Source organism: Mangifera indica, chromosome 2, assembly GCF_011075055.1.
Source record: "Mangifera indica cultivar Alphonso chromosome 2, CATAS_Mindica_2.1, whole genome shotgun sequence".
Taxonomy (NCBI): domain Eukaryota; kingdom Viridiplantae; phylum Streptophyta; class Magnoliopsida; order Sapindales; family Anacardiaceae; genus Mangifera; species Mangifera indica.
Window position 1 is genome coordinate 1,802,423 of NC_058138.1, and position 22,863 is coordinate 1,825,285.

Here is a 22,863-nt window from a genome sequence, read left to right on the forward strand (position 1 = left end):
AAGGAAGACGTGAAACTGAGGGCGAGTACACGCCCCCGGACTTGAATGTCAGATTCAAGAACCAACTCCCTCTCCTATATGTCAATCTCTTCAAGTATTTCTATGTGCTCACTCACAAGGCTGCAATTATAAATCTACAATTAATTTAACTCTGTAGATAACCATTTTAGTGCTCATATCAACACAGGAAATTGCTATTTTTGTAACTAGTCATGTACCTGACTCGAATCGCCAAAAGACACTTTACACCATTTTGGTTGAGCTCAACGAAACTTCATCAGTGTAGACCTTCAACCATTGTAATAGCCCTACTTGATTCTAACCCAAAAAAAAAAAAAAAAGGAAAGAAATGAAAATTCCAGGGGATTAACCAACCAAATATTATAGTGTCTAACCTAATAATTGAAGGTAAAACATCAAAGATTAAGAAAGTTGGTAGACAACACAACAGCTATGACAGTGCTTATAATTTAGGGAGGACAAGGAAGAGGGAAACTAAAACTTACATAATTAGGTTAATAAAGGTCGGGATTCAGAGTTCACCACATATTTCTCTGTAAGTCAAGTTTCCCAAACTTAGGGAGGTTATGGTGAGATCTTTCCATGGTGGTATTATATCCTCTTCTGCTTTCATTATGAAAATCTCCTCTAAATTGCAACCATCTTTTATCCTCCATTCTTCCAAACAAATAAGACTTTACAATAAATCTTGTGAAAATAGCTTAATTAACTTTCGACATTTGTTCAAACCCAATCTCTTCAAGTTGCAGAGTTTTATGAATTAAGTCTTACCCTTCCATATATGCGCCATCGGCAAATCTTTCAATTTTAGATACTTCAATGACAAGAGCAATTTTGTTTCTACATATGCCACCTTAGGCTCTTCAGAATCGAATATATATACCACTGAATTACAACTTCTTACTTCCAAATATTCTAGATTTTGAAACCTTTGTAATAGATAATTTTATTAATGTTCAAGAATTACAAATTTTTACAAACACCACACCACCCACTGATGTTGAAGAATCAAAAGAGTAGAAGATTAAAGCCGGTAAGGTCATGTACATTCTTGTGGTGATTGCGGAAGATGAGTGGCTGCAACTCATCAAGAATGTGAAAACACCAAGGGAGGCTTGGGACATGCTAGTAGCATTGTTTCTTTCTCTCCCCTGATCCACCATCTGAGTATCCTGAGGTTCGGGCCTGATGTGAAAATACCTAATTGGACAATTTCAGCAATCCAATACTATCCAGATAACTGTTATTACTACTTAAACTTGATCGATATAAGTGTTAGAAACAACGCGCAACAATTTCCTGCTGGAATCCTCCTTCCGATAAATTCCAGGATCTTCATCAATTCCGCGACTCCAATTACTCAGCCTGTCGCGGAGGAGACTGATCAGTGTCCCAATATTTTGCACTACGTGTGCTAGAATTCCAGGCTTACTTTGACTCATTTGGGCTCGGTCAGGTTGAGGATGGAGCTGGGCTTGGTTTCGATCTGCTCAATCCCAGCCTCTTCATGCTGTCAAGGTTTATGAATCAACTGTTACCCTTCCATAAATGCATCATCTTTGGCAGATCTTTCGATTTTAGATACTTAAATGACAAGAGCAATTTTGTTTCTCCATATGCCACCTTAGGCTCTTCACAAGCGCATATATATACCACTTTTTTAAAACTTCTTACTTCCAAATATTCTAGATTTTGAAACCTTTGTAATAGATAATTTTATTAATATTCAAGAATTACAAATTTTTGCAAACACCACACCGCCCACTGATGTTGAGGAATCAAAAGAGTAGAACATTAAAGCCAGTAAAGCTTTGCACATTCTTGTTGTGACTGCAGAAGATGAGTGGTTGCAACCCATCAAGAATGCAAAAACACCAAGGGAGGCTTGGGACGCACCAGCAGTATTGTTCCTTTCTCTCCTATGCTCTAGCATCCAAGTATCCTGAGGTTCGGGGCTGACATCAAAATACCAAATTGGACAATTTCAACAGTCTGATACTATCCAGATGAAGAGAACCGTTATTACTACTTAAACCTGCTGATATAAGTGTTGGAAACAATAGGCTACAACCAGTCGCCTCCGGAATCTTCATTGATTCCGCGACTTCAATTACTCAGCTTGCTGCGGAGGAGACTGGTTGGTATCCCAAAATTTACACTATGTGTTGCTAGAATTCCAGGCTTACTTTGATTCATTCGGGCTCATTCAGGTGGAGGATGGAGCTGGCCTCGGTTTGGATCTTTGTTACAACCAGCCTGCAGAATTCAGGCAGTATCCATCAATGACATACCATTTCGAAGGCGGAGACTGGATCGTTGCTGGCAAACATGCCATCGTGAAGTTTGAGTCTGCAGGTTTTTTCCTCGTAGCATTGACTGCAAGACCGTAGGGAAGTCATGATAATATTCTAGGAGCAGTTCATCAGCAAAACAAGCACGTTATTCATAATGAAAACCCCCAAGCAATCCAGTTTATCCAGAGCGTTGCGCTCATGATGCTTTTTAGACTGTTGATTAGCTTGATCTTGATCTTTCTCAGTTTCTTCAGGATTTTCCTGGTTTGACGAAAATGTTTCTCATTCAGAATAAGCGACTTTATGTTGCTAATGTATGTTAGTAATGCATCAGTATACAATTTAAATGCTAAAATAATTATCACATTCAAGACATGTTCTAGATTCATTAAGTTTGTATTTACATCTTGGTGGGAGCATTATTTTAAAAATCGGATCGGACCAGGTTTGGGTCGAAGTTTAAGTGTATATTAGTCATTAGGCTGAATTGATTACAACTTTGATTGGTTATATACCGATCTAATGTTTATTTAAACAATTCACTAGTCTGGATGTGTTAACATTTGTTAGGCATTTGTATATATATCATAAAATTACCATAAAATTATGTATATATATTTTTTATACATAATTTAAGTATATAAATAATGTGTTATTATCTGATTGAATAATTTTGAATTAAAAATAAAATTACGCCTAATCACATGATGATATATAATTTGTGTATCCAAATTGTGTATAAATAATATTACTCATATAAATAAGTTAATAAGACAAGTTGATAAGTATACAACTATTCATTGAAAACAAGGTTCTTAGAGAGGTTTATTCTAAATTTGAAAGTTCAAAAAGTAAATTTCATGAAATGAAATTAATGAAGTATTTGTAACAAAATGTTGCAGGATTAATGGAGAGATATGAACTCATCCTGAAAAAAAAGAAAATATTTATTAATTGTTAGAAAACATAGCTTAATAATACCGATTGTAATTAGAAACAATGTCAGGCCGAATTGACATAGGGTTGAACCGGCCATCATACTGATGTTAGTCAATTTTTAAAATTTTTTCAATTCGATTTTAATTAATTAAAATTTGAATTTCATATTTACACAAAATTATATTAGAAAATTATGCAAATTGTTGGACTCAAATGGAGTCCATCTTGTAAAGAATGTGAACAACATGCTATTAAACTATAATTTTGTTTGTTTGAATATTATTCTAGTATTTATTTAATTTATTGTCATTTAAACACTAAGTCGACCTTTGACAAGTTAATGCCAAGTCTAAAAGCAATGGTTAGAAAGTAAAAATATAAAATGTCAAATTTGCTATATATTGTGAAAAATGATCTCCTTCTAAGTCATCAAAAACCATATAACAAGTTCAACTTTCATGTTACCAATCAATTATTTTCATAACATCTAATCTTATAATTGGTAGTTTTTAAATTTAAATATATTTAAGAAACCTATCTATACATACATATATATATATATATATATATATATATATATATATATATATATATATATATGTAAAAAATTATAGAAAGTTTTCTTCTAATTAGTTTATAAATGAGGAAACTTCTTTTTAACTATTTTCAATTTGAGTTGATTGGACGAAATTTAAGAACAATTTTGGGTTATCACTCCATCTTTAGAAATTTAAGTTAATAGTTTGTTGTGTTTTAACTTTGAGTTTTAGATTAGGCCAAAAGACTTATTCTCGCCTAAGATATAATAAAATCTCGAAGTAGCACTCTCCAACATTTAAAAACCCAAACACCCATCTATTAGTTAACTTCTATTAAAAATCTCAATTAGAGTTAGAGGTTAAATAATAATTTTAACAATAATATTAAAAATATATATAATTTATTAATATCTTCCCTTAGGTTTTAAAAGCAAATAAATTCACCCCTTCCAAAAAGTTTTTTAGCTTAAAAGAATCACATTCCCCCCCCCCCCCCCCCCCCCCCACAACTTGCTTAAAACCTAGAATTTTTTTTTCACCTCGCGTCACCATCTCCAACATCGGCAATGTCCCCTTTCCACCCTAAATTGTCGCTAGCACCAGTTGTTGCATTTCCCTAACCTACATCGTTGTCTAGAAAAATCGTCTAAATGACAATTTAGGGTAGGAAAATGCGACAACAAGCGACAGTAACGATTTAGGATGGAAAGTGGATGTCACCAACACTAGAGATGGTGATCGAAGGTTAAAGAAAAAACACCCTAGGTTTTTTTTTGGGGGGGGGGGGGGGGGGGGAGTGATTTTTTGGAACTTAAAAACCTTTTGGAAGAAGTGAATTGTTAGTTTTTAAAACGTGGGGAGGAGACATATAATAAATTTTATATATTTTAATATTATTATTAGAATAACGATTTTACCACTAATTCAAGCAAAGATTTTTAACAAAATTTGGTTCATAGGTGAATGTTTGGGTTTTCAAAAGTTGGAGAGTGACACTTTGGGTTTTCACTTACCTTGGGTGGAAACAAGTCTTTTGAGCAAGATATTTAATCAACCCGACTGAATTGTCCAACAAATGAGAGGAAATTAAAACCTCTAAACAGAGGAAATGATATGAACCGCTATTGAGATTGGATAGTGAAATGTCGTATAAATCCACATTAAGAGTCCATACATTGTACTTAGGATCAAAACATACCAACACACTCTACAACCCAAGCCCCAAGGGAACAACACAAAAATGTCAATGTCACCACCTACACTGCATGAGTGTAACTGAAAGAGTTGATAATGACTCTGATATCAAATGATATGATCATCAAAAGAATCACACTTTATAAGCTAGCTATTGAAATTGGTTATAAAAGTCATATAAACTCTACACTAAAAGCTTATATTTTTTTATATGAAATTCAAATCTTATACCTTGTATTTGAGATTCTAATATGAACTGATTCGACACTTTATACTTGGGATCAGAACATGTTTCTATGTAAATAATAATATAAAGAACATCTATGATAGGATAACATCAATGCATAAAAGCTCACCATTTTCATGAACAACAAGCAACATCCCTGGCATGTCATGCCATTTTGATCAAACTATGAAATCTACACTTCATATGATACTCAGCTGCTATTCTACTTTTTTGAAAATCTGGTGTCGTACTACTCTAAATCGCCTTTAAAGGAGATTATTCTTGAATGCAAGTATCATTTTTTGCAACATAAGCAAAACGAATGCTAATATAGAACCGAAGAACATTTTGATAGCATATCTCACAAAGTCATTGTCGTCTCCATTGGAAATGTTCCTTGAAGAAGATATAGCGGTTGCTGAAGGTAAGGCTTCTAGTACTGCAACTGTCAAATCCGTAATGAAGGAAGACGTGCAGTTGAGGGTGCGTACATGTCCCCAGTTTTGAATGCCGGATTCAAGTGCCAACTCCCTGTGGTTCATGTCAATTTCTTCAAGTGTTTCAATGTGCTCACTCACAAAACTGCAGTGGTAAACACTCCGTAGATAGCCATTTTAGTGCTTGTATCAACACACGATATTGCTATTTTTGTATCTAGTCATAAGTCTTAGACCTGACTAGAATTGCTAGAAGACTCTTAACACCTTTCTAGGAGAACTTCACTAGTGTAGGAATTAAACCTAATGATGAGAATGAGTAAGACAGTGCTCATAATTTGGGGCAGACAAGAAAGATTAAAATAAAGAAATTGGATTTTAAAGTCAAACCTGGCATGCCGCGGTATGATCATTGCCAAATCCTCAGCTTTTCAAGTTCTGCACTACTACATCTTTTTTCTGCATGGAATACCAGCTTTCTCAACATAATTGACAGGAACTCCATGGGCACTAAAAAATTTCGTTACCTGCAGTTCCACATACAAAAATCAAAGAAAAGTTGTAGAGACTCATCCCATCAAATCACCACAACCCCCAGGCAAGTCAAATTTTAATATATTTACTGATTTTTTGCTGCAAAAGAATCATACACAAGACGAGTATTTCCATAAATTAAATGCACCTCCTCAGGCTTAGAGAATTCCCCAACTCTTCATGAATCATGCCAGCCATAGACTTGATGTAACCTCTAGTTGATACCAGGACTGTAAGATAGAAACAGCCTTGATACATATGCATATTCCCTGGCTTGTTATTCTCTTTCAGAAATGGTTTATGATTTACAAATTGATTTACTACAGGCAAGAAATTACAGAATATACTCGTCAGAAGCAGCACCTAAATATTCGCTTCAGAACACAGATGCTTGACCCAATTGTTGATGCAAGCAGCAGCCGTTTCTCCTTTCTCATTCATGATTATTTCTTCTATATTCAAGCATCAAGTCATTTGAGCTTACATATAATGTAATAATGCGAAAACATTGATGGAAATCTGTTACATACCTGTTTCCAAACTTCTTTTCACCTCAGTTTTCCATTACAAATGTTTAACCACAAGTATGCTTTCTTCATACTATGTTCAATAACAATATAATTGTATCAGTATGAGAAATTAAATATGCATTGGAGCTATAACAGCAAAAGTGAAGGAATTCAGAACCAAAATTATGAGCATATAACATGTGTCTCCTTTGCTAAGCGCCCATCGGTGTGCTGCGTTGCCACACTGAAATTGCTCACCTGTTTGTGATATTGATAATGCATACTCATTAATGTTGCAATAAGGATTTTATTCAACGCTATTTCTAGGAAAAATTCAATGAATCAAAATTCAACCGACTATAAATTCCAAATGATATCTAAAAACTCTTCACCTTGTCTGGTTTCCTTTTTCCGCTACAGTTCCATGCTGTGTATTCCCCTGCATTTTCTGTTACCATTTTTCTGATGTGAATCTAAACAAACTATGTTGTGATTATGGTAAGGGGGCATCAAGACATTGAAGAAAGAAGAAAGTATTTTACATCCAAGTATTGTTCAAATAGTATAAAAATTTAAAATTGAATTGAATTATTACATAAACATGCCAAGCTCTTGCATTGCTAGGAAATGAACTATAATCAATATAAATTAATGTTAAATTTGATTCTTATTATAAAAATTTGATGAACAAGATTCAAACCAGTATGCATTGCAGAATCAAGTTTCAGTTGATGTATTTCAGGTAATCTTTCTACTCTTACTTCTACTACAATTAATTACACTTCAGATTTTGTCAATCTCTAGACAATTAAATCAAAGTTCATTTGTTATAGAGAAGACTGCTCAACCTAACTAAACCCACCACATTAATGGGAAATGAGCAAACTAACAAACAACAGTAACTAAAGTTAAGATAGAAGAGAAAAGCAGCACATACCACTGCCATGAGCACACTTCTTTGTCGAACTGAAAGTGTTAAGGTATCGACAGGAAGCCTAACGCCGTTGGTTTTAACAGGAAGATCTTCCTTGGCCTTAAAGAAAAGCAAAAAGATAATTGTGGGGATGTCTCAAAAATAAATATAAGGTAAAACTATCATTTAGGTTGCAATATATTTAAAAAAAATTATTAAAAAGATAACCCAGAGCCAGCCAGATATCCCCTTACCTTCAATAAAATTAAAAAAAAGAGCCAGCCAGAAATCCCCTTACTTTCAATAAAATTTAAAAAAAAAAAAACCCTCATATTTGTAAAAATATCGTTAATTCCCTTGCAGAATTGCTTCCCTTCCCAAGAGCTATATCATATCAGCAAGAGTGTAGAAATTTCACTACCTAGATTGAGACAAGAGTCTCCTCGCTAATTTGCCAGCCGTGTTTTGACATTGATAAAGCATAATAAGTCAACCAAAAAGAAAAATTATGCACAATAAAAAACATATGTAGTTGGTATTCTTTTTTGTTTTTGGTGGAAAAAATTAATGGAAATTATTGATGAACCTGATTCAAACCTTTATAAAATATTGCAAAATAAGTCTCTTCTTCTTCTTCGCATTCAAAAATAAAAGAAAAATTATTTAGTGATACATGATTCATACCATCTAGTTGAACCTTCCTAATTCTCCTGAAAAACAAATCAAACTTTTAGATAGTTTATGACTAACTAAATAAACATATTTTAAGAAGAAAGTAGTTTTTATCGTGTAAAAATTATTTTCAAACACAATTTATCAAAAAAACGATAAATTTTTACAATCTACAACTAATTAATTCACATACCTGAACAAATCTTTGTTCTGTAGGGTCAAGGTTACGCATTCATTGTCCTCCTATCTTAGTCAATGGATGTATCACAACATTGATTAAGATAGGAGGACATCCATAATCAAAGGTTTTCATTATCGAGCATCCTTAAATCTTAAGTGTATATAAAACTGGTACACTTCCCCAGTTTTGAAGTGCATTTAAGAGGCAACTCCCTGTGCTCCATGTCAATTTTTCAAGTGTTACTATGTGCTCACTCACAAAGCTGCAATTGTAAATACTATAATTAATTTAACCTTATAGATAGCCATTTTGGTGCTCATATTGACTACAAAATTACTATTGTGGTAACTAGTCGAGTACCTAACTGGAACTACAAAAAGACTCTTAACACCTTTCTGGCAGAGCTCAATGAGAACTTCATCATTGTCAGGTTTCAACCATTGTACAGGCCCTACTCGACTAACAAAACAAAAGAAGAGGAAAGAAATGAATATTCCAAGGAATTAACCAACAAAACATTATAGTGCCCATCCTAGTGGTGGAAAAAAATATTAGAGATCAAAACAGTCAATAAACAACAGTTACGATAGTACTCGTAGATACGGGCAAATAAGAAAGATGAATCTAAAACTTATGAAACTGGGTTTTACTGTCAAACCTGGCATGTTAGAGTATGATTGTTGCCGAATCCACAGCTTTTCAAGTTCTGCACTTCTCTGTCTGGTCTTTTAATGGATCACTAGCATTCTCAACATAACTGATTGGTATTCCATGGGCACTAAAGAATTTCATTACCTACAGTTCCACATATAAAAGTCAAATTTTAACATATATATATACACATACATATAGTGATTTTTGTGCTGCAAAAGAATCATATACAGTAAGAGTATTTCCAGAAATTTAAATGCACCTCATCAGGCTTTGGTAATTTCTCCAACGCTTTCTGAATCACGTCATCCAATTGTTGATACTAGTGCCCATATGATAGAAACAGGCAGCCTTGATATATATGCATCCTACCTGGCATATTATTCTCACTCAGAAATGGTTTATGATATAAAAATTAATTTACTACAGGCAAGCAATCAAAGAATATACTAAAACAGAAGCAGCACCTAAATATTCTCTACAGCAGACAGATTCTTAACCCAGTTGTAGAAATAGAGAACTGTGGGTAAATCCTCTTCTGAAACAAAGTGAGTTTAATCTTATTTAAGCTAGGAACACCATCCTCTCTGTTGATGCAAACATCCGCCTTTCCTCCTTTTTTGTTCATGATTATTTGTTCTATATTGGATGATTAAGTCATTTGAGCTTACAAGTAATGTAATCATGAGAATACATTGATGGCAATTTGTTAACAAACCTGTTTTCTAGCTTGTTTTCCCCTAAATTTTGCATCACAAATTTCAACCAAATAAATCTTTTGTTAATAATCGATGCTCAAAAAGAAAAGAATTGTAGCAGTATGACAAATGAAATTGGCATTAGAGCTGTATCAGCAAGAGTGAGGGAGTTCAGTACCTTATTTAAACGAGCATATGACAAGTGTCTCATCTGCTAAGTTTCCATCAGCATGCAACCTTACCACACTGAAAATGCCCACCTGTTTGTGATATTGATAATGCATAATCATTAATATTGAAGTAAGGATTTTATTCCTTGCTATTTATTGGAAAAATTTAATGAATAAAAATTCAACAGTATAAATTGCAAATGATATCTAAAACCTCTTCAGCTTGTCTGCTTTTCCTTTTCTGCTACAATTCCATGCCCTGTACTCCCCTGCATTTTCAGTTACAATTTTCTGATGTGAATCTAAATAAACTATTTTGTTGGGATTATGGTAAGGGGGAATCAAGCCATTGAAGAAAGAAAAAGGTATTTCACATCTAAATATTGTACAAACAGTTTAACTATTTACAATTCAATTGAATTCATATATAAGCATCCCAAGATCTTGCATTGCTAGGAAATGAACAGTAAACACAATTCTCACTTCGATGTATTAGATATTAAATTGCCTTACTGAAGTTCATTAATCAATATTAAGTTAATGTTTAATTTCATTATTTTCATAATAAATTGATGAACCTGATTCACACCTGTATGCATTGCAGAATCAAGTCTCAGTTGATGTATTTTCAGGTAATTTTCACTGCTTTTTCTTCTCCTCCTCCGGCTTCATCACTGTCTTTTGTTATTCAAACAAAAGAAAAACATCTAATGGGAGCTGTTTCAAATTTTGAACACATGTATGCCACCATAATAACAACATATCTCAAGCCCTGCATAACAAGGACATATGCCAGTGAAGCCCCAAGTTGCTGAACGTATAGGCATGTAATTTAGAAATTGATTTTACTGTTTTTGAACTCTTTTTACACTTTGTTTTTTCTGACAAGATAAAAAAATCCAATCCAATCAATTAATTACAGTTCAGATTTTGTCCATCTTTAAATAATTAAATCAAGTTCATTTCTAATAGAAAATCCACTGCATTCATAGAAAATGAGCAAATTAACAAAAAAGAGAATCTGCAGTTATGATAAAAGAGAAAAGTGCAGCACATACCACTGCCATGAGCACACTTCTTTGTCAAACTCAAAGCCGTTAGGGTTGCGGCAGATGTATCGACGGGAAGCCAATTCCATTGATTTTAACAGGAAGATCTTCCTTGGCCTTTGAGAAAAAGTAAAGATAATTGTGGGGATCAGTTGGCCAAAAAATAAAAGGTAAAACTATAAATTTGTAGAATTAAAAAATATCCCAGAGCCAACCGCATTACCCTCTATACTTGTAAAATTATCAGCGAGTAGACCTTAGAGTGAGGGAATTTCAGTGCCTTGGTTCAACGAGCTTATGAAACATGTCTCCCTACTAGCTTTCCATCAATCTTGTCATTGTCTCAGTTAGGTGTTCACTTTTTCTTCTTCTTCTTCTATAATTCAAACAACAGAGACATTTGTTATTGAATTTGTGATAAATGATTCATACCATTTAGTTGTTCCCTTGCGATTTTCTCCTGCAAAACCAATCACAATTTTTAGATTATTAATGTCTCTAGCTAACTAAACATATTTTAAGAAAGACAGTACAATTTATTCAAAAATATTTATAATTGTTTATGATCAACAATTATCTAATTTGCATATCTGTTCTTCTATGAACAATTGTTCAACTGTGGAGTTCAGGTTACCCATCCATCGTCTTTCATCAGAATCATAAGGATTTGCTCTAACTTTGTTGAGCTTTGGTGTCAGTTATTGTCCATAACCAAAAATCTTCATATTTGGACATGTATATATATCAAGTGCCTCCAAAACTAGAAATTCAATAGAATATGAGTCTGAGCTAAAACAACCAATGTTACTTAGCTTTTTGAGGGCTAAGTAGGACAAATTAGGAAAAACAATCTTCTCTACTAATGATGATGATACTTCCTCACTTGTAACTATTTCTTCCAATGTTGAGCATTCATTTATTGTAAGCCCTCTATACTTGTAAAATTATTGCTAATTTCCCCTGTAGAATTGCTTCCCTTCTTTTTTTTTTTAAATTAAGTAATTAATTAAAAATTTTCACAAGAGTGACAGAGGTTGAACTCAGGACTTTCCTTCTCTTTTATCAGTAAGTAGGCCTTAGAGTGAGGGAATTTCAGTACCTTGATTAAACGAGCTTATGAAACATGTCTCCCCTGCTAGCTTTCCATCGATCTCATCATTCTCTCAGTTGGTGTTTAATCCTTTTCACTTTTCTGCTTTTACTTTTTCTTCTGTAATTCAGACAATAGAGACATAAGAGAAGTAGTGTTTTTAAGAATTCAAAATTCAAAGATGTAATCACAAATATAAAATCTTTAAATTACTCAAACAAGAATAATAATTTGTTATTGAATCAGTGATACATGATTCATACCAATTAGTCGTTTCCTTGCAATTTTCTCCTGCAAAACCAATCACAATTTTTGGATTATTAATGTCATACTGCTAACTAAACATATTTTAAGAAGATAATACAATTTATTCAAAAATATTTACAATTGTTTACAATCAACAATTATCTAATTCACATACTTGTTCTTCTCTGAACAATTGCTCAACTGTGGAGTTCAGGTTACCCATCCATCGGCTTCTGTCGAGCCTAAACATATTTATGGTAACTTTGCTGAGTTTTGGTGTCAATTGTTCTCCGTAGCCAAAAATCTTCATATTTGGACATTCAATTATCAAGAGCATCTCCAAAACTGGAAATTCGATAGAATATGAGCCTTAGCTAAAACAACGAATGTTACTTAGCCATAGAAGCTTCAACTCAGACAAACTAGGAAAAACAATCTTCTTTGCTAATGATGATGATACTTCCTCATTTGTGACTATTTCTTCCAATGTTGAGCAATAAGATATTATAAGGCAACTGAGCTTCACAAGGCCTTTGACTATGGAGGGGGTGAAGAGACCTTTTAATTTACTGCATCCTTCTATTCCTATAGTAGTTAAGTTTCCCAAACTTGGGGAGATTGTGGTGAGATCTTTCCTTGGTGGTATTATTTCCTCTTCTTCTCTCATTATGAAAATCTCCTCTAGATTGCCACAATCACTTATCTCCATTTCTTCCAAACAAATAAGGCTCTGCAATAAATCTTGTGAAAATAGTTTAACTAACTTTGGGCACATCTGTAATTTTATTCTCTTCAAGTTGCAAAGGTTTATGTATTGAGTTTCACCTTTCCATATATGTGTCATGTTTGGCAGATTTTCCAAATGTAGTTCCTTTAATAACGAAAGCAACTTTGTTTTTCCATATGCCACCTTAAGCTCTTCACAATCAAATATATATACCACTGATTTACACCAGCCTACTTCTAAATTTTCCGTTTGTTCAATTACCAAATTCTTTAGGCAATTAATCAATCCTGAAATCATAACCTTATCATCATTTGACATCAACAATTTTCTTGAATATTCTTTTGAAGAAATCATAAAGTTGAAATTTTCAAAATATTCACCTACTATAATTGTAAAGCTTGATAAGTTTTTGAATGGCACATCATTATCAATTAAGAAATTCAAGTTTGGGATAATAATTTACAAGCTAGTCAATCTAGACAAAGATTGTAACTCAGCAAGCTTTGCATTGCTTCTCAAACCCCCCTCATCTCCTTCGGAATCCCAATGCTCAAAACTTCTTGAAACATACAACTCCTCCAATTTACACAGAGAAGATATGACACCATGTGCTATTCGTGCAAGCTCTTCACAATTTTTCAAAGCTAATAACCTCAAATGAATTAATCGACTAAAAGATATTGGACCTCCCTAACATTAGAATTATTAAGGCTAAGAATTTCTAGTTTACTTAGTTGCCCGATAATAGATAGGTCACTTAACTTGCAACCATTAAGATACAATGTTGTAAGATTTGCCAGCAAAGAAAGTGACTCTAGCAGTGGCAATAATTGAGTTGTACTCAAGTTTAAAACTCTAAGATCTTTCATGCCTTGAAAGAAATTGTTAGGGAAAACCATTTTAGAATTTCCTTGCAATAGTAAAGACTGTAACTTTGGGCATTCCATCACATCTAGCACTTCTTTAATATCATTTGACATTAATGAGATACATGTGAGATCTTCATATGTATCTCTGTTTGACCACTCTTTTAGACCAGTGCCAACTTTGACCAAGAATATCTGGTTGTACTTAGGTGCTATTATATGTGAACATCGCGTACAACATCATGCAATTTTACATACTCTTCCATAGAGTACCAACGTTTTCCATAAATCAAGAGAAAAGAAGAGGTCAGGGTACTTACAATAGCATGTGCTCTGTGTCTAACATCCTTCATTGTCTCAACATTTTTGAACCACCTCAAAGCCACTCCATATGTAACTAAAACTTCAACTGGGATTTCAAAATCCTCTGGAAACACGCTACAAAAGAAGAACAATGATTTTGCATCATCGCTTTCTAGATATTTGATGCTCAACTCCAAAGATGAAATCACACTTCCTTGCATCCCTGAGATATTTGTTGGAGTAGACATTTTTAGTTGTCGTGCCGCATCAATCCACACATGCTCATTTTTGTTTTTTAATGCCCTTGCTATTGTCACAATTGCAATTGGCAAGCCATCACATTCGGCGACTACTTCTTTTGCGATTGGACTCATGATAGAATTTTCAACATCCATTCCAACAACCTCCTTGAATAGCTTCCACGATTCCTGTTTTGATAAAGTTCCAACAATTGATATTTTTTTACAATCCATCTCATCACGCACATCTTTGCTTCAAGAGGTAAGCATGATCTTACAACCTCTATGGTCCTTCCCAAAAGGAATACCAATCTCCTCCAATTTAATTCTTCCCCAAACATCATCCAATATTACGAGGATTCGTTTCTCCTCCTTAATTCTCTGCCACAAGGAACTTGCTCGTTCTGACTCAGGACAATCCAATAATGATTCCAGACCTAGCTTGTGAGCAATTACTTTTTGAATTTCCATGATATTTGGGGTTTGAGACACAACTACAAAAACTACTGAATCATACAACTTCTCTTCCTCGGCTTGTTTGCCAACTTGTTTCACCAGAGTGGTTTTACCCACACCCCCCATCCCACAAATTCCAATTATGCTGACCTTGTCATCTTTCAAGGCCTCCATAATTTCATTCTTGATTGATTCTCTGGATTCAAAAATTCCAGAAAATCCAACAGTTGGAACGATGATGCTTGAAGGAGGAAGAGCAGGCTGAGATATAGCTTGAAATGTTCCACCTTCTTGGAGCTGAGTGATCACCGTTATCTTCCGCTTTGCCGCCTTGCTGAACCGGTAATGCGATCGGACATCAATACACCACCCTTTGAAGCACATCTTGTTCACATTGCGTTCATCCTCCAAAAACTTTTCTGCTTCTGCAGCAACATTATCAACTTTAGATATCCAGTTTTTGACATCAAGTAAGATAATTTCACTGTTTCTTTCAGCAGCATCAATTTTCAATTGCACGCCTTCTCTGGTAGCCTTGAGTTCCTGAGCTTGATTTCTTAATGCTTCGATGTTGTCATTGTAGTTAAGCAGGTAGCCAATCTGACGGCCTACTGCATCGAACAAGCGGGTGAAAATAATTTCGGAAATTGAACCAAAAAATGAAGTGACAATTTCCATGATGTAAATTTTGAGTGTTTTTGGTTGTTGGGAGATCGACGATGAATAATGATGGATAGAAGGTAGGAAAGAGAAGAGAATGGCATGTAATTCATCTCTTATAATACATCTATCCTTTGCCTTTTGTCACAAGGCTTCTTGGTTCCATTATTTTCAAAGTTATTCTTTTGTTTCATAGCTACTCTTGAGTTAAGAATCATTTCAACTATTCTACAAAACAGAGGAGCTTTCATGTAGACTTGTGTGACTTAAACAATTTCCAAAGTTCCTTTTGGTATTTTGGAATTCATTTACTCTTAAATTGCCTCTCAAGTCTTGTTTGTTCCATCTTTGCCTTTGCTCTCAAACCAAGGCTACTTGCTTAATATTCTCCTCTTTTATAATTTCCATAGTATAAAGAATATGTGTATGCAGATTGATGTATTATTTCTACCTGAAAAGAAGTTAATAGGAGTTAACACATTCAAAAATTAATAATTCTGATATTTGAAAATGTGTTGGATATATTTGAAAATTGTTTTCAAACTAAAGACTAGAGAAAATGACTTGTATATATTTTGATTTATTTCTACCAAAGACATTTTCATAGGATACTTTATATCTTTTGCTTTGATTGTCTTTGAATATGAGAGATTGAGGATGAACAATAATGGATAGAATGTAGGAAAGAGAGGTAAATGGCACGTAATTCAGCTCTTAAAGAGAGATTCGAATCCTCATAACAAAATTAAGAATCTATTGTAACAAAAAGGAGAAGAATTACAACATCAAGCAATTGAAAGAGAAAAGAGAAAGGCTTTAAAGCACAAAAGATTTCATATAGAAGAAGCCTTGGGTCTCAAGGCTTCTTTGGTTCTAATATAATTGAAAAGATTATTCTTTCCTCTCAGTTTTTGCTCTAATTCCAAAAGGCTTTGCTCTCAACTCAAGCTTAATATTCTTTTCTTTTCTTCTATAATCACTAAAGTATTGCAGAGATCTTGTTTTTATTCTAAAAGGACTTAATATGATTTACGGCCAAACGACTATTTCCCACCCAAGGTTTGATGTTTTCTCAAGTTTCCACCCTTTAACCATGGAAACACCAAACACTCATCCATGACCGGTTAAATTTAACAAAACTCTAACGGTGATAAGGGTAAAATCATCATTTTCTCTATAATATTAAAAATAAACTAAAATAGAATCTATTTTGCCCCCCTAAACTTTAAAAACTAAAATTTTCCCTCAGCCTAAGTTTTAAAAAATCGTAGTTTCACCCTAGGGTTTGGTTTTGAAATCTCCGACAACCTCTCCGGCTCCGTTGCCGATGGCGTCTCCCTCCCGAAGCATCCTCTCCTTTTGGCGATCCCTTTCCTCCCATTTGGAGGTCCGATCGGCGTTGAAGACGCCTTGGGAGACGAAGAACTTCTTGTCGGCAACGGAGTCGGAGAGGTCGCCAGAGATTTCAAAACCAAACCCTAGGGTGAAACTACCATTTTTTAAAACTTAGGCTGAGAAAAAATTTTAGTTTTTAAAGTTTAGGGGGGCAAAAAGAGATAAAATTTTCAGACGTTAGGGTTTTGTTAAATTTAACCGGCCATGGGTGGGTGTTTGGTGTTTCCATTGTTAAAGGGTGAAAACTTGAGAAAACATCAAACATTGGGTGGGAAATAGTCTTTGGCCTATGATTTACTGATTTCACAAGCCTGCTCATGAGATAAATTAGATTAATTAAGAGATAACAAATTTACTCTACAATTTTGATTATGTTGTATATGTTGAAATAACGAGGGCATACATGGATTAAATTTGTTAACCCTTTAATAAAAAATCAGGCGAATGTGTAATTCAGGAAAAATTTATTTTATGAGTCTAATCTAATCATTCAAAATCGGGCCAGTATACTTCATATTGTAGTTATCAAATTTACGTTATAAGTGTAAATTAATATAAGTTATTAGGCTTTTGATGAGAGAGGCCAATTAACTCTTTTAATTTTAAATAAAAGGAAGGTAGAAGTCCCCTTCTCTGATTGATAAAAAACACATAACATTTTGCCACCCTTTTTGCATAACACATTCTGAAATTGGGAAGGAAAACTTTGCTTGAGGATTGACAATCAATCCTTCCTGCATCAATTTTCTTAACAGATGGCACAAACATGATTGTCTTAGTCCCTAATTTATGAATATAAATTATTCTATTTCCTTTTGTAGCTCTTGGGTTTTTTCTTTTCTTGATAACGAGAAACCCCACCTGAACCCCCGGGTTTAGTGACCAATAAATCAAGAGTATTATCTCAGTATACTCCCAAATGGTTTATACCAAAGCTCTCCACCTTGGAAGCCCACCCCTTGGAGGCTACCTCTGGATTTTGCTTCAGTTTCTACGCCCTGCAACTCCTGCACATTCACGGAAGTTTTAGATCCCAGAGAACTATTTGCACTCTCTTCAGCTTTTGTTCCCTGCAATCCATCAGCAGTTACCTGGTTACACAACACTTGATTCAGTTCAGCAAGAAAGCTAAGCTCTGATTTCTCAACACTTTGAAGTGACACATTCAGTCTGGCTTGATAAAAACATTACTATTATTTTCATATAAAATTAGCAAGTACTATTCTAATTCATAGAAAACCAATTTCTGTATAAACTTATTTTAAAGTTTCTATAATATCGATTCGATAATGTTAAAAGAACATATACGATATGTTAAAAGGAAAAAAAGCAGCAGAAATGTGCTTGTATTGATTATTTCCAAGTATCACCAAACAAATTTTTTTCACACATCAAACTAAATCAAGAACTCCGTTCAACAGATCTATTCCCTAATTATGGGAAAACTAATTTCCCCCATTTTCTTGTACAACAAACAAAATCCTTGCTATGTCTAGGAATTTTGAAAATAATGTATTAATCTGTTTGAAACTTTATTTGCTAAAACGTTTTAATATATATAAAGAATTTCATCACCTGTAGTTCCATATATAAAAGTCAGGAGAAGTTGTATAGACTAATCCCATCAAATCACCAAAACCCAGGCAAGTCAAATTTTAATATATATATATACTGATTTTTGTGCTGCAAAAGAATCATATACAAGAAGAGTATTTCCAGAAATTAAATGCACCTCATCGGGCTTAGGGATTTTCTCCAACACTTTCTGAATCAAGTCAGCCAATCATTGATACCAGGGCCTGTATGATAGAAACAAGGCAGCCCTGATATATATACATCTTCCCTGGCATATTATTCTCACTAAGAAATGGTTTATAATACAAAAACTGATTTACTACAGGCAAGCAACTAGAGAATAGAGTAAAACAGAAGTAGCACCTAAATAGTCTCTCCAGCAGACAGATTCTTGACCCAGTTGTAGAAATAGAGAACTGTGGATAAATCCTCTTCTGAAACGAAGGGATTTTCACCTAATTTAAGCTAGGAACACCATCTTCTCTATTATGCAAACATCTGCCCTTTCTCCTTTCTTCTTCATGATTATTTCTTCTATATTTGATCATCAAGTTATTTGAGCTTACAAATAATGTAATAATGAGAATACAATGATGGCAATTTGTTAACATACCTGTTTTCAAGCTTGTTTTCCCCTAAATTTTGCATTACAAATTTCAACCAAATGAATGTTCTCTTTATACTCTAAGTTCAAAAACAATAGAATTGTATCAGTATGACAAATTAAATTGGCATTAGAGTTATATCAGCAAGAGTGAGGGAATTCAGTGCCTTAATTAAACGAGCGTATGGCAAGTGTCTCTTCTGCTAAGTTTCCATCAGCATGCAACCTTGCCAATCTGAAACTGCCCACCTGTTTATGATATTGATAATGCATAATCATTAATATTGCAGTAAGGATTTTGATTGCACTATTTCTAGGAAAAATTTAATGAATCAAATTCAATAGACTATAAATTCCACCTGATATCTAAGACCTCTTCAGCTTGTCTGCTATTCTTTTGTTGCTACAATTCCATGCTCTGTATTCCCCTGCATTTTCTGTTACAGTTTTCTGATGTGAATCTAAACAAATTATATTGTGATTATGGTAAGGGGGCATCAAGCTATTGAAGAAAGAAAAAAGTATTTTACATCAAAATATTGTTCAAATAGTATAAATATTTACAATTGAATTGAATTCTTATATAAACATCCCCAGGTCTTACATTGCTAGGAAATGAACATTGAACACAATTCCCACTTTGATTTGGTAGATAGCAAATTGCCTCTTTGAAGCTCACTAATTAATATTAAGTTAATGTTTAATTTCATTGTGTTCATAAAAAATTGATGAACATGATTCACACCAGCATGCATTGCAGAGTCAAGTCTCATTTCATGCCTTTTCAGGTAATCTTTCTGCTTTTTCTTCCACTACAATTAATTACACTTCGGCTTTTATCCATCTTTAGATAATTAAATTGAAGTTCATTTGTAATAGAAAAGATGGCTCAAACTCATTGATAGAAATTGACCAAACCAAAAAAAAAAGAATATCTACAGTTATGATAAAAGAGAAAAAGTGCAGCACATACCACTGCCATGAGCACACTTCTTTGTCGAACTCAAAGCCATTAGGGTTGCGGCAGATGGTATCGGCGGGGAGCCTAATGCCGTTGATTTTAACGGGAAGACCTTCCTTGGCCTTTATGAAAAGTAGAGATAATAGTGGGGTGTCTTTGGAAAAAAATAGAAGGTAAAACTATCATTTAAGTCACACTAAATTTAAAAAATATTGGAAAAAACCCCGGAGCCACCCAGATATTCCCTCACTTTTAATAAAATTATCATAAAAACCCTCCATACTTGTAAAATTGTCGTTAATTTCCCTTGTAGAATTGTTTCCCTTCCCTTTTATCAGACAATAAGCAGGCCTTACAGTGAGGAAATTTCAGTAACGACTGAGTGGCACGTGTTTGCTCACTGAATTCAAAAATTAAAGAAGCAATTACAAATATAAAATCTTTAAATTACTCAAAACAAGAACAATAATTTGTTATAAAATTATTGAAGTGTCAAAATTGTTAATTTTTAAAAAAATTTATTTACAATTGTTTACAATCAACAACTAATTCTTGTAGTCATTGCCTTGAAATTTTCTCCTGCAAAATAAATCACATCTTTATGTCAAGACAATAGCTATTCTCATGCCAAAATAATTCACACATAATTTAATAAAAACATATATACAATATTTTATGAATGAAACTATGCGTACAAACAAATTATACAAAATTTTAAGTATAAATTGAGGTGTCAACTTATGATTGGATGATGTAATTGCTTATTTTTTTTCTCACTTTAAAATTATCTAATAAAGTGTTACTACCTTATGTTTAAATGATCTGTTTATATATATAGTATTATTCATAATTTATAATAAACAACTAATTAATTTACATACCTGCTCTTCGAAGAACAATAGTATGATGATGGAGTTAAGGTTATCCATCAATCTTCCTGTATGAGCATGAATATTCAACACGACTTCGTTGAGTCTTAGTGTCAATAGTTCTCCATTACAAAAGATCTTGAGATTTCCTAAAATACCTATTATTATTGTAAAACTTGATAAGTTTTTCAACGGCACATCATTATCAATCAAGAAATCCATGTTTGGGATAACAATTTGCAAGCTAGTCAGTCTAGACAAAGATTGTAACTTAGCAAGCTTTGCATTGCTTCTCAAACCCCCCTCCTCTCCTTTAGAATCCCAATGCTCAAAACTTTCTAAAACATACAACTCCTCTAATTTACATAAAGAGGATATGACACCATGTGCTATTTGTGCAAGCTTTTCACAATCATTCAAAGCTAATAACTTCAAATGAATTAGTCAACTAAAAAATATTGGGATCTCCCTAACATTAGAACCATTAAGGCTAAGAATTTCTAGTTTATATGATGCCTGATAATGGATAAGTCATCTAACTTGCAACCATTAAAATACAATGTTGTAAGATTTGTCGGCAAAGAAAGTGACTTAGACAACGACAATAATTGAGTGTTACTCAAGTCTAAAACTCTAAGATATTTCATGTCCCTAAAGAAATTGTTGGGAAAACCAATTTAGAATTTCCCTGCAATAGTAAAGACTGTAACTTTGCGCATTTCATCTCATCTAGTACCTCTTTAATATCATTTAACATTAATGAGATACATGAGAGATCTTCAAATAAGTAACTACTTGGCCACTCTTTTAAACCAATGCCAACTTTGACCAAGAATATTTGGTTGTACTTAGGTGCTATTATATTTGCAACATCACGTACAACATCATGCAATTTTACATACTCTTCCATGAAGTAGTGATGTTTTCCATAAATCAAGAGAAAAGAAGAGGTCAAGGTACTTACAATAGGATGCACTCTGTTTCTAACATCCTTCATTGTCTCAACATTTTTTGACCACCTCAAAAAAAAGAAACAACCCTCTCTGGAGCACAAACTTAAAATTTTTCCAAAGCTGTAGATATCAATCTTTTCGTTCACTTTTGTTGTGTGAGCATACTCTGCAATGAAATAAAAGAATTATGTTGATGCGGATGCTACAATTTGTGTTATCAAAAGAACAAAAATTATCAGTTTGTGAATGCTTCTTTCCCAGAGCAAAATAACCAAAGGAGCCTGCCACCGCAGACATTGTGTGAGGCTCTCCCTGCTTAGCCAACATCTTAGCCAGTCCAAAATCTGCAATTTTTGCGTGGAATTCAGAGTCCAACAAGATATTGCTAGACTTTACGTCTAGGCGAATGATCTGAGGTGTGCAGTTGTGGTGCATATAAAAGTTCAGTTTGGTTCCAAAAATGAACAAAATTTTTTGATTTAAATTCAACTTAAATTTAAATTAAACCAAATCAAGTCAAGCTGGCTTTTGAGATGACCCGACCTCAAATTGAATCAAACTACACAATAAGTGGAAGTTGAGTTGGTTAGAATTTTTTAGTTTGTGATAATTTTATGTTGTACCATTTCATGTTGTTTGCTTTGCTAATGAAAAAGAATGAAACTAAAATGATAATAATTTGAAAAGAAGATACAATAATAATATTTGAAACAATTGGACTAACACATGTAAGTCTCTCTCTTGCTTAGGTCTTTTAACAAAGTCTTGTCAAAGTTTATTTGGGCTGAAATAAAACCACATGCACAAACTAAATCATGCGTTTAGAATTTAAATTTTTCTAATGGATTTTCTCATGAATTAGGAGTTTGAATTAATATTCTGAAAAAAAATT

At 33.6% G+C, this 22,863-nt stretch overlaps 1 long non-coding RNA gene and 1 pseudogene across 1 annotated transcript; both read right to left on the reverse strand.

Annotated features, from left to right (window-relative positions):
• Window positions 1–5,311: 5,311 nt before the first annotated feature.
• LOC123209302 overlaps window positions 5,312–22,863 on the reverse strand; it is a 28,242-nt pseudogene continuing 10,690 nt past the window's right edge.
• LOC123209309 lies at window positions 5,984–6,788 on the reverse strand. The gene is made up of 4 exons (XR_006501031.1): window positions 6,715–6,788; window positions 6,548–6,636; window positions 6,333–6,414; window positions 5,984–6,177 (listed from the first exon to the last, which is right to left on the reverse strand). It is a non-coding gene; the product is annotated as an uncharacterized LOC123209309 (long non-coding RNA).